This window comes from Heterocephalus glaber, unplaced genomic scaffold (genome assembly GCF_053883595.1).
Source record: "Heterocephalus glaber isolate CG9 unplaced genomic scaffold, H.glaber_assembly_v1.0 deba00000347, whole genome shotgun sequence".
Taxonomy (NCBI): domain Eukaryota; kingdom Metazoa; phylum Chordata; class Mammalia; order Rodentia; family Bathyergidae; genus Heterocephalus; species Heterocephalus glaber.
In genome coordinates, this window is record NW_028258143.1 from 31,893,333 (window position 1) to 31,906,162 (window position 12,830).

Below are 12,830 nucleotides of genomic sequence, written 5' to 3' on the forward strand. Positions count from 1 at the left end.
ATCTGGTATATAGAAAATCTTAAGGAACTATTAAGGAACTAGAGCTATAAAATTATCTCAGCAAATGTCATAGGATATGAAGTCCACAATCATTATGTAGCATACTGAGATACGATGGGACCTTTTAAAAGGTGATTAGGTCTCAGGGAAATGAATTAGTTAAAATAACAGAAGAATGTTATAAAGCAAACCTGCCACCTCCCCTTTATATCTCTCAAACACACACTTCCACAAGTGCCTGCCTCCCATTTTCTGCTTTTCTGCTGACCGTGGAGCAGCCCACTGACTTTAACAGAAGCTGAGGATATGGCAATGCCATGAATTTGGACCTCCTGAATTGTGAACCAAATAAATCTCCCTTCTTTATACATTACTCAACCTCAGGTATTCTGTTATAGTAACAGAAAATGGGCTAACTCATGAATTAAAAAATGAATACAGAAGAACAAATTTTAAAAATGAAATACAAAGCTTATATTTAGAAAACTAAAGAACATTGTTGTGGAAGAAATTAAATAAAGCCTAAACACATGGATAGGTATTCCACATTCATGAACTTAACAGTGTTAAACTGAAAATACTTCCCAATTTTCTCAAAATTTCAGCTGGATTCCTTAAACAAATTGACAATATTATCCTAAAAATTGTATGCAAATTCAAGAGACCTATAATATCCAGAACAAAAGGATTAGAGAAGTAATTATTTCTCTTATTTTAAAGCTTACTACAGAGCTAATGAATACAATATAGCATTGCCTAAGGATAATACATATGTAGACCAATTAAATAGAATAATAAAACCAGAAATAATCTCTTACATTTACAATTAATTGGTTTTTTCCCATGATGTCAAAATAATTGAATATCCAAAGAATAAACATTTTAAAAATTAGCACTGGGTCAATTTGATATCCACATACAAAAGAATAGAGTTAGATTCTTTATTAACACCACTCACAAAAACTAACTCAAATGAATCACAGACTAAAGAGAGGAGCTTAAACTATAAAACATTAAAAGAAAATAAGAACTTTGACTGGAGATGGTGTTCTTATATACAACACCAAAAGCATAGTGACAAAAGAAAAAAACATAATAGACCTCATCAGAATTAAAAACTTGTGATTAAAAGGACACTGCCAAGGAAATGAAAGGATAATCCACATCACTGGAGAATGCTTTTGTAAATGATGTTTCTAACCAGGGAATTGTATCTAGAATATATAAAGTACTGTTACTATCCAATAATATAAAAAAAAAACCCAGGGAAAAGATCAGAATAGACACTTTTTCAAAAAGACATGCAAATCATGAATAAGCACAAGAAAACATATATGTGCCTAAGCATCATTATCCATTAGATAAAGATGATCAAAATTACAGAGAGAGAATCAGCCCACTGCAGACAGGCAGGTCTGTGCATGCCCTACTGAGGTCCTGAGTCATGTGGAAGATGCCAAATCAGCCCACTGCAGACAGGCAGGTCTGCCCATGCCCTACCGAGATCCCTCATTGCGTGGAATACACCAAATCAGCCTGCTGCACGCAGGAAGGTCTGGACACACCCTACCGAGGTCCTGAGTCATACAGAAGACACCAAATCACCATGCTGCAGACAGGCAGCCACCTGGTTCCACACTACAAAGACGCAGAGGACACCAGACCACCAGACGAAGGTACTGAGTCCCACAGTTCCCGGCCCAGAGGTAGGGACTTCTGAGCTGTCATCCCACTGATCCTGGTCCAGAGGAAGGGGCTTCCCATTCACGATCCCTCCCACTGCTCAAAGCCCAGAGGAAAGGGCTTTTGGGACACCTTCTGTTTGCTGCTCCCGGCCCAGTGGAAGGGGCTTCTGAGCTAGCATCCCTACTGCTGCTCCCAGACCCTGTCCCACCTCACCCAGCTCAGAGGAGGTAATCCCTGCAGGTGCTAACAACTCCCTGCCCCAGTCGAAATAAGAAAACACATAAATAAGTCTCAAAACCACACTTCCAGATCACCTACAGCAACCCCAAAGGGAAATGAGATGGAACACTCTGATACTCAACAACCTAGACCCACTCAACTGGCAACAAAAGGAGATCTGGAAAAAATGAAATCAGAAATAATTTCTCAGATAACAGGAGAAATTGCGCCCCTAGTGGAAGACATGATTAATAAATCTGGAGAGGAGCTCAGGAACATGATGGAATCCTAACATAAGAAACAAATGGAATCCATAAAACAGAGGCAAATAGATTTCCAGGACATGAAAAACTCCATTGAAAGTCTACACAGCAGAATGAGCCAATGTGAGGATAGAATTTCAGATAGAGAAGATAAGATTGCAATTAATGACCAGGAAAAGAAAAATGGCTTCAAAATTATAAGGCAATATGAGAAATCAATCCAGTAGCAGCTAGATGATGCAAAGAAGAATAACATAAGACCGATTGGGCTCAATGAAGAAACAGGAGAGAGTGAAGATGACATAAAAAAATCTCTTCACAGAAATAATGACAGAAAACTTCCCAAGCAGGGGAAAAAGGCTTGACACACAGATAAGTGAGGCATATAGGACTCCAATAGCCTTGATCAAAAATAAAATCTACACATAGGCATATAATTGTTAAGATTCCAGAAACACAACAGAAGAACAAAGTTCTACGTGCAGTCACAGAAAAGAAACAAATCACATACAAAGGAAAGCCCATCAGAATCACAGCAGACTTCTCAACACAAACCATCAAGGCAAGAAGAGCTTGGAGTGACATATTCCAAGCCCTAAAAGAAAATAGCTTCCAACACAGATTGATGGACCCTGCAAAACTATCTTTCAACATGGATGGAGAAATAAGATACTTTCATGACAAAGAGCACCTTAGGAACTTTGTGAATACCAAACCAGTACTCCAAAGAATTTTACACAATATCCTAGGAACAGACATTGAGGATCACAACCCCAGGAAGTAAAGCAGAGTAAACCCATCTGGCATGACAAGAAATTAAATGGAAAGGGGGAGAACCCAACAAAAAGAAAAAGTCATGACAATGACAAGTCAATACGTTTCAGTTATAACCATCAACGTTAGTGGTCTCAATTCACCAATCAAAAGAAATGGACTGGCAGAATGGGTCAAGAAGCAAAATCCAACAATATGCTGCATACAAGAAACACACTTAATTCAAAAGGAAACTCACAGACTGAAAGTTAAAGTGTGGAAAGCAATACTGCATGCAACAGGAACCCAAAAAAAAAGCAGGAGTAGCTATCCTCTTGGCAGATCAAGTACATTTCAAACCAACACTGATTAAGAGAGATGAAGAAGGACACTACATCCTTGTAAAGGGAAGAATCCAAGAGGAAGAGATGACAATCATAAATATCTATGCACCAAACACTAGTGCACCCAACTATATAAAACAAATACTAACAGACATGAAAAGCCATATATGCACTAATACAATTGTAGTGGGGGACCTCAACACCCCACTGTCACAAATAGATAGATCAACTAGACAAAAAATAAGTAATGAAATACTAGAACTCAATCGAACTCTTGAAAAATGAACTTAACAGATGTTTACAGAGTCTTCCACCCCACAAAATCAGAATACACATTCTTCTCAGCTGCACATGGGTCATTCTCCAAAATAGACCATATACTCACACATAGAACATGTTTAAGTAAGTGCAAAGGAATTGAAGTTATCCCCTGTACATTATCAGACCATAGTGTGATGAAATTGGAGATCCATAGCAAAAGAAACTCAAAAAGTTTCATAAACACGTGGAAATTGAACAACACACTTCTGAATAACCAGTGGGTCACAGAGAAAATTAAAGAAGAAATCACACGGTCCCTTCAATTAAATGACAATGACAATAAAACATATCAGAATCTATGGGACACAATGAAAGCAGTCTTACAAGGGAAATTCATAGCAGTGACTACACATATTAGGAAAACAGAATGAGCCCAATTAAACAACCTGATGCTGAACCTCAAGCTGCTAGAAAAAGAAGAGCAGGACAACCCCAAAGCTCATACAAGGGAGGAAATTATAAAGATCAGAGGAGAAATCAATTCAATGGAGACTAAGAGAACGATACAAAAAATCAATGAAGCCAAGAGTTGGTTCTTCAAAAGAATCAACAAAATTGACAAACCTTTAGCCAACCTTGTCAGGAAAAGGAAAGAAAAGGTCCAAATCCATGCAATTAGGAATGAAAAGAGTGAAATTACAACAGACCCAGCAAAAATCCAGAGGATCATCAATACCTACTTCCAGAACCTATACACCAATAAGATGGACAACACAGAAGAAATGGTAAGATTCCTAGATACATATGAATTACCAAAGTTGAACAAAGAAGACCTACAAACTCTGAACAACCCAATATCAACCAATGAAATTGAAAATATAATTAAAAACTTATCACCTAAGAAAAGCCCGGGCCCTGATGGCTTCACTGCTGAATTCTACAAGACATTTAGAGAGGAACTACTGCCACTACTGTTTAAACTCTTCAATGAAATTGAAAGGGAAGCAATACTCCCAAATTCATTCCTGGAAGCAAGCATCACCTTGATCCCAAAGCAGAGAAAGACCCAACTGAAAAAGAGAACTATAGGCCAATCTCACTAATGAACATAGATGCAAAAATCTTTAATAAGATGATGGCAAACAGAATGCAGAAGATCATCAAGAAGATCATACACCCTGATCAAGTGGGATTCATCCCAGAGATGCAGGGATGGTTCAATATACGAAAATCAATCAATGTAATACACTATATCAATAGAGCCAAGGACAAAAACCATATGATTATTTCCACAGACACAGAAAAATCATTTGACAAAATCCAACATGCATTTATGATAAAAACCCTACAAAAAGTTGGAATAGATGGTCTCTACCTCAAGCTGATAGAAACCATCTATGAAAAACCAACAGCCAATATCATACTAAATGGTCAAAAACTGAAATCCTTCACTCTAAAATCAGGAACAAGACAAGGATGTCCACTATCACCACTCTTGTTCAGTATAGTTCTGGAAACATTAGCCATGGCAATTAGACAAGAGAAAGAAATAAAAGGAATAAAGATAGGTAATGAAGAAGTCAAATTGTCATTATTTGCAGATGACATGATACTCTATATAGAAGACCCCAAGAACTCCACCAAAAGTCCTCTAGACTTAATAACCAAATTCAGTCAAGTAGCTGGTTACAAGGTCAACACACAAAAATCAATAGCTTTCCTCTACACCAATGACAGACTCACTGAGAGAGAAATCGAGCAAATAATTCCTTTCACAATAGCATCCAAAAAACTGAAATACCTAGGAATCAACCTAAAGAAAGAAATCAAAGACCTCTTCTCTGAAAACTATGACACTCTGAAAAGAGAGATTGAAGATGATATCAGAAAATGGACAGACATCCCCTGCTCCTGGGTAGGAAGGATTAATATAGTGAAAATGGCCATACTTCCAAAACTGCTATATAGATTCAATGCAATTCCAATTGAGATCCCAGCAGCAAACTTCATGGACTTGAGAAAACAATCCAAAAATTCATTTGGAGCAAGAAGAGACCCAGAATAGCAAAAGCAATTCTAGGTAACAGAGACATGGCAGGGGGTATCACAATCCCCAACCTGCAACTATACTACAAAGCTACTGTGATAAAAACAACATGGTACTGGCAAAGAAATAGACCTGAGGACCAGTGGAACAGATTAGAAGATGCAGAAACAACACCAGACACACTCAGCCATCTCATCTTCGACAAAGTACCCAAACACCCTCACTAGAGGAAAGATAGCCTCTTTAATAAATGGTGCTGGAAAAATTGGGCTTCAACTTGCCAAAGATTAAAACTAGACCTGTATCTCTCACCATGCACTAAACTAAAATCAAAATGGATTAAAGATGTAAATATTAAAATAGGAACTCTGAACCAGTTGGAACAGAGATTAGGTAGAACCCTTGAAGACATCGGTGTAGGAAAAGATTTTATGAACAAAACCTCAGTTGCCCGTGAACTAGCACAAGCAATCAACAAGTGGGATCTCTTCTTATTAAAAGGCTTCTGCACAGCAAGAGAAACCACCAGCATTGTGAAGAGACAACCCACAATGTGGGAAAAAATCTTCACCTGCTCTTCCTCAGACAAAGGTCTACTATCTCAAATCTATAAAGAACTTAAAAAGATCAGACTTCCCAAATTTAAAGACCCAATCCAAAAATGGGCATCTGAAATGAACAGACATTTCTCAGACAAAGAAGTAGAAATACCAAATAAATACATGAAAAAATGTTCAACATCACTGGTCATTTGAGAGATGCAAATGAAAACAATGCTGAGATTCCACTTCACTCCAGAAAGAATAGCTGCTATCATGAAATCAACCAATAACAAATGCTGGCAGGGCTGTGGGGAAAGAGGAACCCTTCTCCACTGCTGGTGGGAGTGTAGACTGGTGCAAGCACTGTGGAAATCAGTATGGAGATACCTCAAAGAACTAGGACTGGAAGTCCCATTTGACCCTGCTATTCCACTGCTGGGGATCTTCCCCAAAGAATTAAAAGAATCATACTACAGTGATATATATGCGCCCATGTTCATAGCAGCACAGTTTGTAATAGCTAAAACTTGGAAACAGCCCAAATGCCCATCAAGTGGGGACTGGATAAAGAAAATGTTGTTTTTTTATAAAATGGAGTACTACTCAGCCATAAAAAGGTGAGAAATTAAAGTCATTTATAGCTAAGTGAATGCACATTGAGGCGATACTCTTAAGTGAAATAAATAGGACACACATGTGTAAATATCGAATAGTTTCTCTGGTGTGAGAAACTGAAAGTGTAAATAAGGACTAAATGTATAATAGGTAATGTGAAATAAGAAGAAAAGGGGCAAAGGGGAAGGAAGTGGGAGTGCTAGGGGAAAGGATAGAAGGGAATGGGATTAATATGAGAAAATAGAAAAATAGGAACAAAATCTTGGTAAATAGGGAGGAATGGAGGGGTTGAAGGGAGGGCTGGGCAAGGGTGAAAAATAAGAATCAAGAGAGACTATGTAAAGATGCAAATTTCCAATGATGAATGTCATTATATTGTATACCTAAAATGTACCAATGATTAGAATGAATAATCGATAATGTAAAGTAGGAAGAAAAGGTCCAAAAGGGTAGGGGTAGTGGGAGCGGCAGGGGAAAGGAAAAAAGGAAAAGGAAAAATGATGAGAAATGGAAAAAATGGAAATAAAGTCTTTGTAAATAGGGAAGGGTGGAGGGCATGAAGGGAGGGCTAGGAATGGGGCAAAAATAAGAACCAAGATGCATTATGTAAAGGTCCAATTCCCAATGAGAAATGTAATTGTGTTGTATACCTACAATGTACCAATAAAAGAATTTAATACAAAAAAAAATTATAAAGAGATGCCACCCAATTCCCACTAGGATGCCTCTAAAACAATACAGAACAGAATATTACATGTTGATAAGGATATAGAGAAATTGGAATTTTCACACATCACTGATGAGAATGTAAAATGGTGTTGTCACTGGAAAACTGTTTGACAGTTTCTAAAAATGTTGACAGATTATCATATTCCCCCAAAATTACACAGTTAGCCATATACCAAAGGGAAGTGAATACAAAAGTCCACCAAATACTTGTACACCAGTATTCATAGCAGTATTACTCATTGTTGTAGTCAGGGTTTGCAAGTGAATAGATTTTTTTCTTGTGGTACCAAGGATCAAACTCAGGACCTTGCACTTGCCAGGCAGGTGTGGCAGCACTGAGCTACATCCTGGCCCTTGCAAGTGAATAGATTTAATACAGGACACATGATTTATAGGATTATTTTATAATATTCACTCAAAAAATCAAATGTAGAGGCATGGAAGAAATCTGTCCACATGCTAGAGACCTAAAGAATTCAGCCAAAGCCCTGGATCTCATGGCAGTGTCCTGCACAAGTCCAGCTGAATGCCTAGAGCCCACAGCAATGTCTCATGCAAATCTGTATCAAGGATCTCCACCAGGAAGCCTGAAGGCCAGTGGTGGAAGCTAGAAAATCTGCAGCATCAGGGTGAAGGATCTGTGCCAGAAGACTGATGGATCTGCACTGGAGCCAGGAAGGGATGTTCAAGGTGAAGACCAGGGCTCCACCAAGAAAACAGCAGCCATCCCTGGCAACACATGACAGTGAAGACACGAGCTCCTCTGACAATGAGAACAGCTGAGTTTGTATCAGGAAAACCAGCCATAGCAAAGCTTCTCCTGGAGAATCAGCACCATGCAATCTCCCCCCACCCCAATTCTCCTTTATGTCATTTAGGCAATAATCATCAGGTTGGTCTTCCACACCCAGAACCACTCTAACTCAATTCAGCTGGGCATTACCACTTAGGTTGACCATTAATTAATCCATCACACTCATAATTGCCAAAATGTAGAATGAACCCAAATGTCCATCAACTGTGGTATATGCATACAATGAAATATTATTTGCTATTAAAAAAGAATAGAATGCTGATACATTTTACTATATTGAAGACATTATGCCAACTGAAAGAAGCCACTTAAGGGGCCACATATTGTATGACTCTATTTATATTAGATGACTTAGATAAATTTATACAGACAAAAAGTAGGTTACTCACTTCTAGAACTAACGGTGTTCATTTTTTCTTTTTCTTTTTCTTTTCTTATTTTTTGCCATGTTTTACATTAGGTTTGTAGAATTTATTTATTTTACAATTGAAAGTTTGTATCCTTTCAACAATAGTTCTCTATCTTCACCTACTCCCAACCCCTAAAGTCCACCTTTCTACTCTTTGCTTTTATGGATTCAAGCTTTTTGGATTTCATATATGACAGCATAAAGTATTTGTTCCACTGTGTCAGTAAATTTTATTTAGCATAATGTCTTCTGGGTTCATCCACACATGACAATGGCAGAATTTCCTTCTATCTGTATAATTTTCTTTGTCCATTTATCCATCAATGGACACAATTTTTTTTCTTCTCTTTACTCTTCTGAATAGTGCAAAACTGACTGTGGGACCATGATATCTCTTCAGACATCAATTTCATGTTGTTTCAATACATGGCCACAAGTGGGATTGCTGGATCATACTGTAATTCTTTTGCAATTTGTTAGGAGCCTCCATGTGGTTTTTCATAATAGCTGTACCAAATTTACATTTCCACCAATAGGGTACAAGGGATCCCTTTTCTCTCCCATTACCAATACTCGTTATTTAGTGTAGCCATCCTAACAGGTGTGTAAAGTACCTCATTGTGGTCTTGATTTGCATTTCCCTAGTGATTAATAATGTTGAACAATTTTTCCTATGTTTGTGGCCACTTGTATGTCTTTGAAAAAAATTCAAGTGTTTTGCCCATTTTAAAATCAGATTTGGGGTCATTTAATTTGTTTCTTTTGTGGTTATTTTATTTTGTTTTAGGGGGTTGCTATTGAGTAATGTAAGTTCTTTATAGTTTGGACATTTATCCCTCATTAGACATATGGTGTGAAAAGCATTTTCTTCCATTTTATAGACTCCCTTTTCACTTAGCTGGTTGTTTCCTTTTCTGTGCAGAAGCTACTTAGTTGATGTAGTCATATTTTATTTTGACTTTTGTTGTCTATGCTTTTGGAGTTATAGCTCAAAAAAATCATTGTCAAGACCCATGTCAAGGATATTTCCCCTTCTCTTCCAGGAGTTTTACTTCAGATCTTACACTTATGGCATTAACCTAGTTTGAATTAATTTTGAGGGGACAGTGTAAGAAAAGTGTCCAATTTCATTTTTTTGCATGTAGTAATCCAATTTTCCCAGCATTATTTATTGAAGACACTATCCTTTCCCCATTGGGTATCCTTGGTTCCTTTGTCAGAGATTATTTGGCTGTAGATATTTGAGCTAATTTGGGGGCTCTCTATTCTAGTCCATTTGTCTATGTGTGTTTTTATGCCAGTAGCATGCTCTGTTGGTTACTAGACCTTTATAAAGTATTGTTGAAATCAGGAAATGAGATGCCTCCAGCTTTATTCTTACTCAAGAATAAAGTATGGCTATTGAATTCATTCATGATTCTATACAAACTGCAGGATTGATTTTCTATTTCTGTAAAAATGGCATTGGAAATTGAAAGCAATTTTGAATATTGAAACTGGACTTGCATATCACTGTAGGTCATATGACCATTTTAGTATTAATTCTTCCAATCCATGGACATAGAATTTTTCCTTTTATTTGATTCTCCAATTTCTTTCAACAATATCTTATAGTTTTAGTGTACAAATCTTTTCATATCCCTGGTTAAATTTATTCCTAAATATTTTATTCTTTTTGATGCTTTTATAAATAGGATTTTTTTAAAAATCTCTTCTTCAGATAGTTTGATGTTAGTATGTAAAATGCAACTAATTTCAGTGTGTTGATTTTGTATATAGCAGCTTCACTGAATTTATCTGTTACTTCTGGACAGCACTTGCAAATGCTTTCTCTGTATAAAAATCACATCCTTTGCAGAGACAATATTACTTCTTTCTTTGTAATTTGGATACCTTTTATTCCTTTTCTTTTTTATTAGTATGTGTTCAGACTACATGTTTACATTCATCTTAGGGATTGTGTACATGTATTTGACATATCTTGATTCTTTTTATCCTCCTTCCTTTCCCTATCTCCCTCCTTCCCTCCATCTCTAAATTCCCTTTCCCCATTTTTTATTATTATTTCAGTTTGTGTTTGTGGCATATAAAGATTATATTCATTGTGAATACTTGGTACATGTACATGATGCATCTTAAATCTTTTTATGTCCCCATCCCCTCCCTCTACTCCCCCAACCTCAGTCTCTTGAGCCCCTTCCCATTCACAAAATGTCTATCTCCCTGTTTCCTCTTACCAATCTTTTATTTTGCTCTTTATTTGTACTTCAGATTACTCAAATGAGAGAAAGCATACAGTATTTAAGCTTGAGTGTCTGATTTATTTCACTTAACATTATATTTTCAAGGTGTACTCATTTTCCTACAAATGTCTCAGATTTATCTTTCCTTATAGTAGAGTAGTATTTCATTATGCAGAGACACCACATTTTCTTATCTTTTTCCTGTTTCCTCCAGTTTCTCTGGCTAGTACTTCCAATACTATGTAGAACATAATGACAAAACTAGACATGCTTATCTTGTTCTTGATCTTAAAAAAAAAGATTTCCATTTATGGTTAATTATGAGTTTATCTGTGTATGTGTCACGCATGGCCTTATTATGTTAAAGTATATTGCTTCTACAGCTAACTTCTTGAAAGTTTCAATCATAAGAGAATGTTTAGTTTCATCAAATGAGCCCCCCAACCCCGCAAAGCGGTCATGTGGTTTTTATCCTTCATTCTGTTAATGAGACATCACATGTATTGATTTGCATGTATTGAACCATCCTTGTATCATACACTTAATGTCACTTCAGAGTTTGTGAGTCTTTATAATGTGCCATGGAATTCTATTTCTATAATTTTACTGAGGACTTTCACATAATATTCATCAGAAGTGTCAGCATTTTTGTTATTGAGTTTTTTGTTGGCTGTTTCGTAGTGTCTGGCTTTGGTATAAGGGTAACAATGGTATTGCTAAAATGAATTTGGAAGCGTTCTACACTCATTTTTTGAAAGACATTAAGAAAGATTAATATTGGTCTTTCTTTAAATATTCAGTAGAATTTATCCATGAAAGCATCTCATCTTGGGCTTCTCTTTATTGAGAGGTTTCTGATCTGTTCAAATCCATGTCTTCATGGTTCAGTCAGTAGGTTATATATTTCTAGTAATTTATCTATTTGTTCTAGGTTATCCAATTTATTGGAGTACAATTTGTCATAGTTGCCTTGTGAATCTATATATTTCTGTGCTGTTAGTTTCAATGTCTCTTCTTTCATGTATAATCTTTAGTCCTTTCTCTCATATTGTTAAATGTTTGTTACTTTTGTTAATCTTTTCAAAAGCCAACTTTTAGCTTTATTGGCTTTTTGAATTGGTTTTCTAGTTTCTGCCCTAATCTTTATTATTTCTTCCTCACAATTTCTTTCTTTCTCTGAATTTTGGGCTCAGTTTGTTCTCCTTCTTCTAGTTTCTTGGGGCCTACAGTTTGGTATAAAGTGAGGTGTAAAGATATATATCTCTCTAGTACTATTTTTATTGCTGTTTTATAAATCTATGTCCACTTAATAGATGAAATACAATACTATTTTTAAAACTTGTTCTACTCATTAATATTGAGCTAGAATATTTCCCACAAAGGTTCATAAATATTTGAATTCTTTTCTATTTTAAAAGATATAGTCATACTTTTTTAATTTTCTTTATGGTGGTGATGTTTTCACATATTTAATTTTTTCATCTTACTTCTTTTTGCTTAAAATCTTTTATTGGTACATTTTAGGTATATAATATGTTACATTTATCATTGGGTACTTGTACCTCTACATGATATATCTTGGTTCTTATTTTTCCCTATTCCCTGTCCTCCCTTAACCCCTCTACCCTTCCCTATTTACAAACACTTTCTTTCCATTTTTTCTTTTCTCATAATTTTTCTTTTCCCTTCTTACCTTTCCCCTTCTCCTACAAGTTCCTCTACCACTTTGGACTTTTTCTTCCTATTTCAAATTATCAATTATTCATTTTAATCATTTTAATCCTTATTTACACTTTCAGTTTCTCACACCAGAGAAACTACTCGGTATTTAAACATGTGTGTCCTATTTATTTCACTGAAGAGTGTGCCCTGAATATGCATCCATTTAGCTATAAATGCCTCTAG